Below are 12,746 nucleotides of genomic sequence, written 5' to 3' on the forward strand. Positions count from 1 at the left end.
TCACAGTTCACACCTCTGAGGTTGTTTCAAGGATTAACTGAACTACCCCCAGTGGGCACCTGGTGTACCGGGGATCGCTTGATAAGTGTTTGTTGTTCTTATCACCAATGACTGGTTTGGTTCACGGTCAAGTTCTGAACAGCAGCTCCAGGAATTCCCATTCCCCGCACCCCCCGCAATCTGTGTAATTAAATATACTTTCTTTTTTGATCAACACTTAACATTTTTATCATTTTATCTACTTTTGGCTGTGCTGGGTCTGCATTGCTGTGCAGGCTTTTCTTTAGTTGTGGCGAGCGGGAGCTACTCCAGCTGCTGCGCTCGGGCTTCTCATTGTGCTGGCTTCTCTTGTGGAGCATGGGCTCTAGGGCGAGGAGGCTTCAGTCGTTGCGGCACATGGGCTCATATGGCTCCCAGGCTCTAGAGCGCAGGCTCCATAGTTGTGGCGCAAGGGCTGTCACTCTGCGGCACGTGGGATCTTCCCAGATCGGGGATTGAACCTCTGTCTCCTTACCATTGAGCCATCGGAGAAGCCCTTAACTTTTAAAAACTATTAACAGATACAAGCTTCCCAGGTGGCACTAGTGGTAAAGAATCTGCCTGCCAATGCAAGTAACACAAGAGATGAGGGTTTGATCCCTGGGTCAGGAAGATACCCTGGAGAAGGAAATGGCAACCCACCCTGGTATTTTTGCTGGGAGAATTCCATGGACAGAGGAGCCTAGCGGACTACAGTCTATGGGGTTGCAAAGAGTCAAACACGATGGGGCGTCTGAGCACAACAGATACAAAATCCAACAGGCACGAAAAGATAAACAGCATAAACTGTCTCCCTCTTTCACTTACCATGGCTCCCCAGTTCCCCTCCTCAGCAGACACCATGTGAACAAGTTTTTTATGTTTCCCTGCAGAGAGTCTTTGCCAGTATGAGGAAATCCTCATTGTCTCTTCTCTTTCTATACACACAGAAGCCTCCTGCCCAGACTTTCTGCACCTTACTTTTTCCTTCACAGAGTATCTGAGTGCAGGGGTTAATAATCAGTCTTCTGTTGCTCTGGCTAAGCCATGAGAAAATCACCATGGGAAAAGAATAAAAGCAAAATATAGTAATACAGTACAATCTAAGCAAAAGTACATCGGGTTGATTAGTTGGGGTCGTCATGCCCTGCTAAGTCAAGGATACACATAGTGTGGACCTTGGAACGCCGGGTCAGCGCAGATTCAGAACGCTGTTTGTGCACACACCAAGATGTTTTCCCAAAGCATATGCAGGTCTGTGATCTCCAGCTGGGTGATACCCCTTGTACAAGAAGATAACAAAGATAGTTCAAAGTAATCCATAAAATGGGAGACGTGACCGGGGACACAGGAGGCTGATTTTATCGTAGCACAACAAATACTTTCTGCTTGCTGAGACACTAAATAAAAGTGATGTTGCTCCAAGGAACAGGGCTTTTGATCCTAGAAGTCTTGAGTCTCCCTGTCCCATCTTTAAAACTTTAATTCTGTCTCTAGTTTCTTTTTTCCAAACTGTGCCTGGATTACTTTCGATCCCTACCTGCTGTGCTGGCTGCAGCAAGTGGCACCCAACGTGGGGCTCAAAAGTGAAGGATCACCGAGAGCGAAGCTAAAGTTGAAATATAGACACACGGTCCTGAGGAAGAATGGGGTGAGGCCTCTGAAAATCTCCTTTTGGGTAAGTAACACTCTCTCAGGCATTGAAACCAGTGTTAAGCATGGGAAATTCAGAAAGCTCAGAACAATACCGGCCATATATATGCCTCTTAAGGCAGCTTTTCAAAGCCGAGGGAACAAAATTAAGTGAGGGCAGGCTATTGGAGCTTTTACAAACCATTGAGAAACATTGCTCATGGTTCCCTTCTCTCGGTACTTTAGATTTAGGAACATAGGAGAAGACAGGTAGTGAATTAGAGAAACTTCTTTGCAAGGGAGTGAGTGCCCTTGCCTGTATCCATCTGGTCAACTTGGGCACTGATAAAATCCATTTTAGAACCTTTTCAGACCCCAGAAAACTCAGAAGGGAGTGAGGATGAATGTGAAACCCCATCAAAGGGATGCTCTGAATATGCTAGAGCCCAAGTGGGTAGAGCAAAAAACTCAGGAGTCTCTTAAAGCTGCAGTTCCTTTTTCGCCTTTGTTTAGGGAAGACAACTTCCTCTGCCCCCTCTTCCTCCCTCTCCTGTCTTAACCGCTGAAGCCGCTCAAGCTTTTCCTTCCTTAGGACAGATGGCAGTTCTGTCACCCCTCCAGAAAGGTATTTGGTAGGCTTGACAGGAGAGCGACTTGAAGGCTATGGTGACTTGAAGGTGACTATGGCATTTCCAGTGACAGTACATGAACAGATAGCTCCTGGGGCAGATCTTAATAATCCTAGTAGGGTGCAAGAGGCTGTACACAAACAGATCCCCTTCAAAATACTAAAGGAACTTAAGCAAGCTGTTCAGAACTATGAAGTAAATTCTTCTTTTACCTTGGGAATAGTGCAGGGACTAGCTGAGGGTTCCTGTTTGATTATGGAGGCTCATGACCAAGCCAGGCAGATCCCCATCTCTTTAGATCAATTGATAGGTAATGGAAATTGGGGGAGAACTCAAGATCAAGAGTTTATGGAAGATCAGGCTATAGAACAGGTGAGGTGATACTGCTTAAGAGCCTGGGAGAAAATAGAAGTTAAAGGACAGGCTTTCTGTACTTAAAGAGAAGACCTCACCTCCCCAGAGAGACAATCCCTGCTGGGACAATATCTTATCAGTCAGGCTACCCCTGTCATCAGAGCCAATTTGAACATTCTCTGGTTTAATTTTTAGCTGTGAAACTATGATTACAAAAAGAAAAGATGACATTTTTGACACTGAATAGCCATGATATTCTTTAGACTCCGGAGAAAACTGGTTAAAATAAAATCTTTTTTGAAATTACAAAACCAGTTCTTGCACATGCAATTAGGAAAAAGTTGGCTTATTAAAATACTTTTTTGGAGCTCCAATTCTGCCTGAGAAGCAAAAACAGGCCTGGGTAAAAACCTGAAGTTAACTCTTATCATGTCCTTGGGATACACAGCCCACTCTATCTGGGACTCCAGCCATGAACAAATCGGTAGAATTTAAACCAAGAAAAAAAGAAGAGGCAAAGAGACATTTTAAATCAAGCGGAAAACTATGAGATCTCTGTCTGTCTGTCTAAATTTATCTGTGTCTCAGTGTGTGTCTTTATTTTTGGATAATATGAGGTTAATTTATAAATGAGCTGTATTTAAATTCAGGTTCATGTGAACTGAAAAATATTCAATATTAAATATCTAACATTAATGTTTGTCTGCTAATCTAATTAAGACATGTCTTGAGTCATCAACATTATGTAATACTTTTACTGTGCCTAGGTTTAATGTAAGCTAAATTTGTCAGCAGTTCATGGTTGCTTAAAGAAAATGATTTATGTTTTTAATAAAAAAGGTATTAAAAATGAAATTACAGTCTATTAAAAAAATAAGTCTAAATTTACAGGTGGCTATTCTCTAAAGAAATAAATGAAGTGATGAATACAAAAAATGTAAAAAAAGGTTTGTGGCAAATGAAAGAAGAGTTTTGTGCATGGTACAAGTTTCTTAAGACATTAAACTGCTTTTGAAGTCTTATTGTTACTTTGACTAAGTAAATAACTATTTTTTCACAGTGAATATAAGCTGGCACCAATCTGGAATTTGGTTTTCTCTTCCTGTTAAAAGAATAAAGTCTTTTTGGAATATGGCTTTTGATAACAGACTATGTAAAGTTCTTTGTCTTTAAGTGATTCATACTTGCTTTTAAAATCTTTTGTTACTTTGACAAAATGAATGAGTGTTATTTCGCAATGATCTATGGAGACTATGGCACACATAGACAAAGTTCATTCTGCTTCTACAAAATTAACACCCCTCATCAGGAAATTTAAGATGGATAAACAATGGCTATAAACCAGTCAGAGCTATAGGAAGTCCAAGACTGCTGCTTGGCTTTTCCCAGCTTCCTGACAAACCTCAATTTTATTTGCTAAAATAAAGCCTTTCCTGACTTCAGGGTTAATATCTCACAATAGAGAAAAAAAAAAGTGGTTAAAATGTGTTTTATACAATCTCCAGTGATTGGGGCACCCACTTTGCTGGACAGGTCATACAGACATTGACAAAAAACTTCACAAACTTCTCGGAGACTATCGTTTTTACTGACATCCTCGGTCGTCCGGCAAGGACCACAAAACGAAGGGATTGATTACGTGAGATTGAACAGACTGCTAAATATGACTGCAAGTTTCATGACTTTTTGTCTGACATATTGTTAGCTTCTAATCTTTGTTTTCAAATATAAAAAAGCTCTTCTCCTCAAGTCACTGATGGTTTAAAACAATTTAGTGATTTACACCTGTGGGTAAAATTAAAACATTTCTTTTCTCTCTGCTTCATCCCTCCAGAAATTGGAGACATTTGGGTTCTGAACAGCCTCATCAAGGTAAAAAAGACTGTCTCCAGCCATATATAAAAATCTCAAGAGTATACTGGGGAGTTCTAAAAGAAAAATCCACCCAACTGTTGTCAGGCCTATGGTATCTATTATATTTCACTGAATATTAAGTTCTAGTTTTGTTAATTAAGGTCTGTATTTACTAAGACTCACTTCTAATATAGTTCCTTGTGGTTATGTTACATTGCTAAGAGGTTTAATTAAGTTATTAAAAAGGACACTCTGAAGTTTGTTTCTAAAGCTTATCTCAGTAACCAGTCTTTAAATAAAGATCAGATGCTCCAGGATCTACAACCAGGAAATTAACAACAAGCTATAGTCCTTTAACAAACTAAGTCAGATGACATACAGATGTCACTGGGCTATATCTAATGAAAGTTCTTGACTTAAGTTCTTACTTATGATTTTACTATTATGCTAAATATATAATATTCAATATTGCCTGTTTCAAAAGGTGTTGTCCCCTACATTATGTGTGTGTAGTCACAAATGTGTGACAGAGACCCTGATATAATGATGGTATACAGTCCCATATAAAATGCATAGTTGTAATGGATGTAACTTGTACATCTTCCTTTGGTAAGCTCTCTTATGTACATGTGACTATTGATATACAGACCACTATTCAATCCGGTGAGACTACAAAACATGTACAAAGACATTTATATGCTTGTTTTGCTGTTATAAAACTACCAAAAACTATAAAAACTGATAACGGCCCTGCTTATACCAGTAGAGCATTCCAACAATTTCTTAAAATTTGGTCTATAAAACATTCTACTGGCATTCCCTATAATCCACAAGGACAGGCCATAGTGGAGAGGGCTAATCAATCACTTAATCATATGATACAAAAACAAAGAGGGGGAGTTGCCATAGGACAACAAACAATATTGAATAAAGCTTTACATACTCTCAGTTTTTTTAATATTTCAGCACAAACTATGGAAACTGCAGCTGAGTGACATTTTCAGGCTACATCCACAAATACAACTAAGCCTGTGACTTGGTAGCAAGATCCACTAACAAATGCTTGGTCACCAGGGAAGTTAATCACATGGGGAAGAAGGCTTGCTTGTATCTCCCCAGGAGAAGGTCTAGAACCTGTGTGGATTCCAGCTCATAGAGTAAAACCAAGCAGAAACAACCAGTGACTCCAGGCAACCTGACCATGGCTATGTTTGCCCTGATATCTCAGTGAGTATACTCCTGGCTTTGGCAGAAGCAAAGAGTTATACCTATTGGGCTTATCTATGTACCTAATCCCCCACTGATAAGGCCTGTTAATTGGGGTGAAGGATCTATCCCTCTTTATGTTAATAACTCCTCCTGGATTCCTGGTCCAGAAGACAAGCATCATAAAAAGGAAGAGGAGACCCCTTTAATAGTACTTTGGGTTTTGACACTTGGCCTGTTTGCTTGGTTGTAGGCCAGGGCTGTCTTAATCTATCAATGCAGGCTTGGCTTTCTGTAAATTCTTTAAACAGAAATCACACTAAGGTTCAACTGCATTTACTTTCTGGATTGAGCTTTGGATATCAAGAGACTAATCAAGATAATCTAACCAAGCCAGATAGACCCCTGTGTGAGAACAGATGCATATGGGCTGACCGACAAGATCAAATACGCTGGGGTAATTGTCGCTGGACTGAGGAGGTGATCTTACTTAATGGCTCCTATGGAATTGTCTGGGATTGGTCCCCTACAGGGTATGCAGTCTCTAATTGCTCACACTATCACTCATCTTGCAGTCCTTACAAGAAGTTGCATTGGCATGTGTCTGAATGCAATCACACTAATATTACTGCACATTCAGAATATCCCATTATCTGGCATGTCTCCGCCATAGCCACAGCTCCAATTAGGTAGGGCTCAAACAGAAATTTGGAAGTTGGTCATAAACCTGAAAAAATATCAAATTTGGGATGGAAATTATTCTCATTCCATGAATTATACTCTGTCATTCAATACATCAACAAATTGGACATTTTATACTCAAGCTGGTGTTAGGGATCCATACGTAACTATCATTGGCACTATAACTATTAATCAGACAGAAAGGAATCTGACCTGCCAGGATTGTAAGCCATATACCTGCTTGAACAATTTATTATTTAACTCTAATCATTCCTATGTGATTTTGCGCAGATGTTTAGGAGTTTGGCTGCCAGTAACTCAAAGTAGGCCTTGGGAACTCTCCCCTGACATGCATACTTTGCTCACAGTACTAAATACCATTCTGAAAAGATCCAAGCATTTCATTGGTTTCCTTATTGCCGCCATAATGGGCATTATCACTATCACCACCACAGTGGCAGTGGCAGGAGTAGCTCTCCATCAGACAGTACAAACTACCACTTTTGTGCAGGAGTGGCATAAAAATGCCAGTTACGCTTGGGGGGCCCAAATTCATATAGATGACGAAGGAGATTAACAACAGGTTGGTGGATTTAGAAAACGCAGTGCTACTCTTAGGAGAAGAAGTACAAAATCTTAAATTAAAAATACATTTAAAGTGTCACTGGAACATTACTAGTGTCTGTGTAACCCCTCAGGAATATAACCAATCTGAACACACCTGGGAAAATGTTAGATGGCACTTGCAGGGCCATACGGCTGACAACCTTACTCTAGATATTAAAAAACTACAAGCAAGAATTATTGGCATACAGCATGCTTCTCTTAGACTACTACTAGGTATGGATACACTTCAAGGGATAGCAGAAGGCCTTAACTCATTAAATCCTCTTGAGTGGATCAAAGGTATCGGAGGTGTTCTCATCGGAACACTAGCTATGTTTTGCTGTTTCACTATTATCTGTTTAGTCCTCAGATGCAAGCGAAAAGCCCTCCGAAAACTAATGAAGAAAGAAGTTGCAAGATCGACATATTTTCAGCTACAAAAACAAAAAGAGGGAAATGCAGGGGTTAACAGTCAGCCGCCTGTTGCTCTGGCTAAGCCATGAGAAAATCACCATGGGAAAACAATAAAAGCAAAATATAGCAGTACAGTGTAATCTAAGCAAAAGTACATCCAGTTGATCAGTTGGGGTGGTCATGCCCTGTTAAGCCAAGGATAAACACAGTGTGGGCCTTGGAGCTCCGGATCAGTGCAGGTTCAGAACGCTGCCTGTGCACACACCGAGATGCTTTCCCAAGGCGTGTGTGGGCCTGTGACCTCCAGCTGAGCGATACCCCTGTACAAGAAAATAACAGGGAGATGTGACCGGGGACACAGGAGGCTGATTTTATCGTAGCACAACAGATACTTTCTGCTTGCCAAGACACTAAATAAAAGTGTTGTCACTCCGAGGAACAGGGCTTTTGATCCTAGAGGTCTTGAGTCTCCCGGTCCCATCTTTAAAACTTTAATTCTGTCTCTAGTTTCTTTTTTCCAAACTGTGTGTGGACCACTTTAGATCTCTACCTGCTGCACTGGCTGCAGTATCTGGGAGGTCTTCCCACACTGTCAGCATTAACCTACCTTATTCTTTTGCATAGCTGCATGATATTCAATGAGAATATTGAATGAGAATCTTGAACCTATTGCTGAGAATGGCAATAGGTTATTCAATGAATCCCCTGTGGCTGGACATCTAGGTTGTTTCCAACTGATCGCTGTTATAAGAGTGCTTTGATGACTAAATAATACTGTAAAGGTATCATTCTTGGAAGTCTCATTTGCTAGAAGGAGACTTGCTGGGTTTCAGGGCCATTTCTTCACCTTTGTCTGCTCCCTTCCATAGGGCTGGGTCATTTCCACGTTTTCTTTTTTGGCCACACCACATGGCTTGTGGGATCTTAGTTCCCCAAGAAGGGAGATGAGAGCATTCCCTGGTGGTCCAGTGGCTGCTGCTGCTGCTGCTAAGTCGCTTCAGTCGTGTCCGACTCTGTGCGACCCCATAGACGGCAGCCCACCAGGCTCCGCTGTCCCTGGGATTCTCCAGGCAAGAATACTGGAGTGGATTGCCATTTCCTTCTCCAGTGCATGAAAGGGAAAAGTGAAAGTGAAGTCGCTCAGTCGCGTCTGACTCTTAGCGACCCCATGGACTGTAGCCTATCAGGCTCCTCCGTCCATGGGATTTTCCAGGCAAGAGTACTGGAGTGGGGTGCCATTGCCTTCTCCGGGTCCAGTGGCTAGGATACCACAATTTCATTGCCAAGAGTGTGAGTTTGATCCCTGAATATATAACCTAAAACTATAAGACGTCTAGCAAAAAACAGAAGAAAAATTTTTGCAAAGTTGTCTTAGCTAGAAAACACTGATAAATTAGACTTCATCATTTTGCTCTTCAAAAGATACCAATGAGAAAACAGAAAGGCAAGACAAAGGTTGACAGAAAATATTGCAATGCCATGCTTTCATTCCCAGGTAACCTTGATCTGCTTTCCGTCACTAAGATGAGTTTGCAAAAGGTTCAGAATTTTATATGGAAGCTTCTTGCTCGGTTTCTTTCACTCAGCATGATAATTCAGCGATTGTTCCATGGTGTTGTGTTTATCAATAGTTTATTCCCTTTTATTGATGAGTCATATTGCCCTGGATGGCTGGACCAGCTTGTTCATTCATTCACCTGCTGATGAACTTTTTGGTTGCTTTCAGTTTAGGACTATGACAAATAAAGTTGCAATGAATGCTGGTGTACAAGGCCTTGCAGGGACATCCATTCTATTTTTGCTAAATACCTAGGACTGGAATGACAGGGTCAGATTGTAATTGTATGTTTAGCTTTAAGAAACTGCCAAACTGTTTTCCACAGTTGCTGCATCACTTTGTGTTTTCACCAGAAGTGCACTGTCAACACTTGTTATTGTCTTTTTAATTTTTCCCATTTCATGGGTGTGAGATGGTATCTTCACATGGTTGGCATTTGCAGTTCCCAGGCTAGTGACATTGAGCATCTTTTCATATGTTCGTTGGCCACTCATATATCCTCTTTGGTGAAGTGTCTACTCAAATCTGTTGCCCAATTTCTTATTGAGTTATTTGTTTTATTACTGAGTTGTAAGAATTATTTATATATTCTGTATGCAGGTATTTTGTTTATTTAATATATACATTGCAAATATTTTCTCCTGATCTATGTACTGCCTTTCTGTTTTCTTGATGGTGTCTTTTGAAGAGCAAAATGATGAAGTCTAACTTATCAATTTTCTAGCTAAGACAACTTTGCCTACCAGTTTGCAAAATTTTTTTCTTCTATTTTTTTCTGGATGTCTTAGAGTTTTAGGTTATGCATTCAAGTCTCTGTGATCCATACTGAGTTAATTTTGTGTATGATGTAAGGTAAGGGTTAATGTTATTTTTCATATGATGTCTAGTTGTTCTGATGCTATTTGTTGAAAAGAATTTCCCTTTCTCCTTTAATTGCCTTAGTTATCTGTGTCAACAGTCAACTGGCTATATTTATATGGGTCTGTTACTCTAGTCTATTCTGTTTTATTGATCTACCTGTCTATCTTTTCACCAATACCAAATTGTCTTATTATTCTAGCTCTATAATAAGCCTAGAAGTTGGGTAGAATAGTTACTCTGATTTTATCTACTTTTAAAAAATCAGCTTGGCCCTTTGTAATTCTATATGAATTTTAAAGTCAGTGCAAGTTTCTAAAAAAAAAAAAAATCTGCTGAATTGAGATTGGAATTACATTTACTCTATAGACCACTTTCCCTGATAGCTCAGTTGGTAAAGAATCTGCCTGCAATGCAGGCGACCCTGGTTCGATTCCTGGGCCGGGAAGATCTCCTGGAGAAGGGATAGGCTACCTACCCCAGTATTCTTGGGCTTCCCTTGTGGTTCAGCTGGTAAAGAATCCGCCTGCAATGCGGGAGACCTGGTTTCAGTCCCTGGGTTGGGAAGATACCCTGGAGAAGAGAAAGGCTACCCACTCCAGTATTCTGGCCTGAAGAATTCCATGGACTGTATGGTCCATGGGGTTGCAAAGAGTTGGACACGACTGAGTGACTTTCACATAGACCAGTTTGGGGAGAACTGATGTCTTAATTTAACACTGAGTCTTCCAATCCATGAACATGGTATTTCTTTGTATTTGTTTATGTATTCATGAGTTTCTCTCAGCAATATCTGTAACTTTTAGTGTAACAGTCTTAGACTTCTTTTGTTAGATTTATTCCTAGGTATTTTATCTTTTTTGGTGCTGTTGCAAATGGCATTTAAATTTTTTTTTTCATTTTCAATTGTTTCTTGCTAGTATATAAAAATTCAATTGAATTTTATACATTAATTTTTTAAACTGTGAACTTTGAACTAATAAATTCATTTATTAGTTCCAGTAGTTGTCATTGATTTCCTTGGATTTTCAGTATAAACAATCATATCATCTATAAACAGGAGCAAATTTACCTCCTCCTTTTCAATCTTTAAGCCTTTTATTTTTCAATCTTTAAGCCTTTTATTTATTTTTCTTGCCTCATTGCAATGGTTATGAACTCTAGAACAATGCTGAATAGAAAAGGTGAGAATGGACATTCTTGTCTTGTTCCCAATCTCAGAAGGACACAATTTAGTCTTTTAAATTAAGTATAATATTACTTGTAGACTTTTTTGGTAGGTACTCCTTATCAGATTGAGGAAATTCCCATTTGCATATAGTTTGCTAAGACTTTTTTTTTTTAATCATGAGTAGGTGTTGAATTTCATCATTTCCTGAGTCCATTAAAATAAGCATGGTTTCACTATACTGTTGATCCTTAAACAACTCAGAGGGGTTAGGAGTGCTGACCTCTGCACAGTCAAAAATTCATGGATAACATTATATACAGCCCTCCATATCCAAGGTCCCACTGATTCAACCAACTGCAGAATGTGCAGTACTGTGGTACATAGTTATTGAAAAAAATCTGTGTATATGTGGACCATCACAGTTCAATCCCATGTTATTCGAAGGTCAACTCTACTTTTAATTTGCATTTCTCCTATTATGAGTGAGGCTGAGCATCCTTTTCTGGGTTTAAGGGCCATTTGTACTTCATTTTCTGTGATCTATGGATTCATATCCTGCTAAGTCACTGGGATTTTTTTTTAATTGTTTTCTAATTGTTGCTTGGGCTTCCCAGGTGACACAAGTGGTAAAGAACCCTCCTGCCAATGCAGGAGCCAAAGAGGCATGGATTTGACCCCTGGATTGGGAAGATACCCTGGAGGAGGGCATGGCAACCCACTCCAGTATTCTTGCCTGGAGAATCCCATGGACCAATGAGCCTGGCGGGTTACAAGGTTGCAAAGAATTGGACATGCCTAATGCGACTTAGCATACATGTATGCAGGAATTGTTCATACTATGAAGATATTTTATCCGTGACATGAGTTTACCTTTGTCTCCAGTTCCATTTGTTTATTCTTTGTGTTTGTGGGCTTTATGCCAGGAGAAAATTTAGGATGTTTGCATCAACAAAATTTCCAACTTATTCATGGGCAAATTCTGGGCTGTGCCCCTTGGAATCACCTCATGGAGACTTCACATACCCGTCTCTGGGACTGAGGGTGCCTTTATCCTCACTCTGTTCCCCTTCTGCTCATTCTCAGTATATCACAGTGACCAACCCACTCAAGTTGTCAGTGGCCTAGAAACTCACTTTTTGCATTCTTCTCTGCTGAAGCCATCCCGGAAGTGAAAGAAAAATACTCTGCCTAAGCCCCCATGCAGCACTTCCTGCCACAAGCCTGCTCTGGCTCCCGCTGCGCTGAGGACACAACTCATATCTCTTCCCTCTCCACCCACAAAGCCCACAAAGGCCCCACTGATGCCTCCAAACAAGTCTCAGTACACTTTTCCCCTGCCACCCTGTCCTCAGGAACACTGTGACCTTACCCAGCTTCTCAGCCTTTGCCTGGGTTGTTCTGCCAGAACTCCCCATGCCTCTGGATCACTGGTTAATCCTACTTGTCCTTGAGTTTCAGTATATCAAAGTCACTTCCTCCAGGAAACCCTCCCAGACTTAGTGTCTCTCCTAGAAGCCTGGCACCGAGGGCCACTGAAACCCTGACTGGATACTAATTTATCTTCACCTTCCCTGTTGGCTCCACCAGGCAGAGACTTGATCTGCGCTGTACCCTGCTGTGTGTCCCCAATGCCCTGTACACAGGAAGTGCCCAGTAAGTGTCTGTGGGTGACTCAATTGAAGTCAACAAAATATGTGCCAAAGCCACTTTTGTGCCACAGCTTGTGATGGGATTACACAGATGAAAGTGAAATGTTTGTGTACTC

General features: G+C 40.7%; 1 long non-coding RNA gene across 1 annotated transcript; it reads left to right on the top strand.

Moving 5' to 3' along the window:
• Window positions 1-1,417: 1,417 nt before the first annotated feature.
• LOC145508845 (uncharacterized) lies at window positions 1,418-7,429 on the top strand. The gene is made up of 2 exons (XR_014055626.1): window positions 1,418-1,696; window positions 4,468-7,429. It is a non-coding gene; the product is annotated as an uncharacterized LOC145508845 (long non-coding RNA).
• The last annotated feature ends 5,317 nt before the right edge of the window (window positions 7,430-12,746 follow it).

This window comes from Giraffa tippelskirchi, chromosome 6 (assembly GCF_054371585.1).
Source record: "Giraffa tippelskirchi isolate mGirTip1 chromosome 6, T2T-mGirTip1v1.2.pri, whole genome shotgun sequence".
NCBI classification, from domain to species: domain Eukaryota; kingdom Metazoa; phylum Chordata; class Mammalia; order Artiodactyla; family Giraffidae; genus Giraffa; species Giraffa tippelskirchi.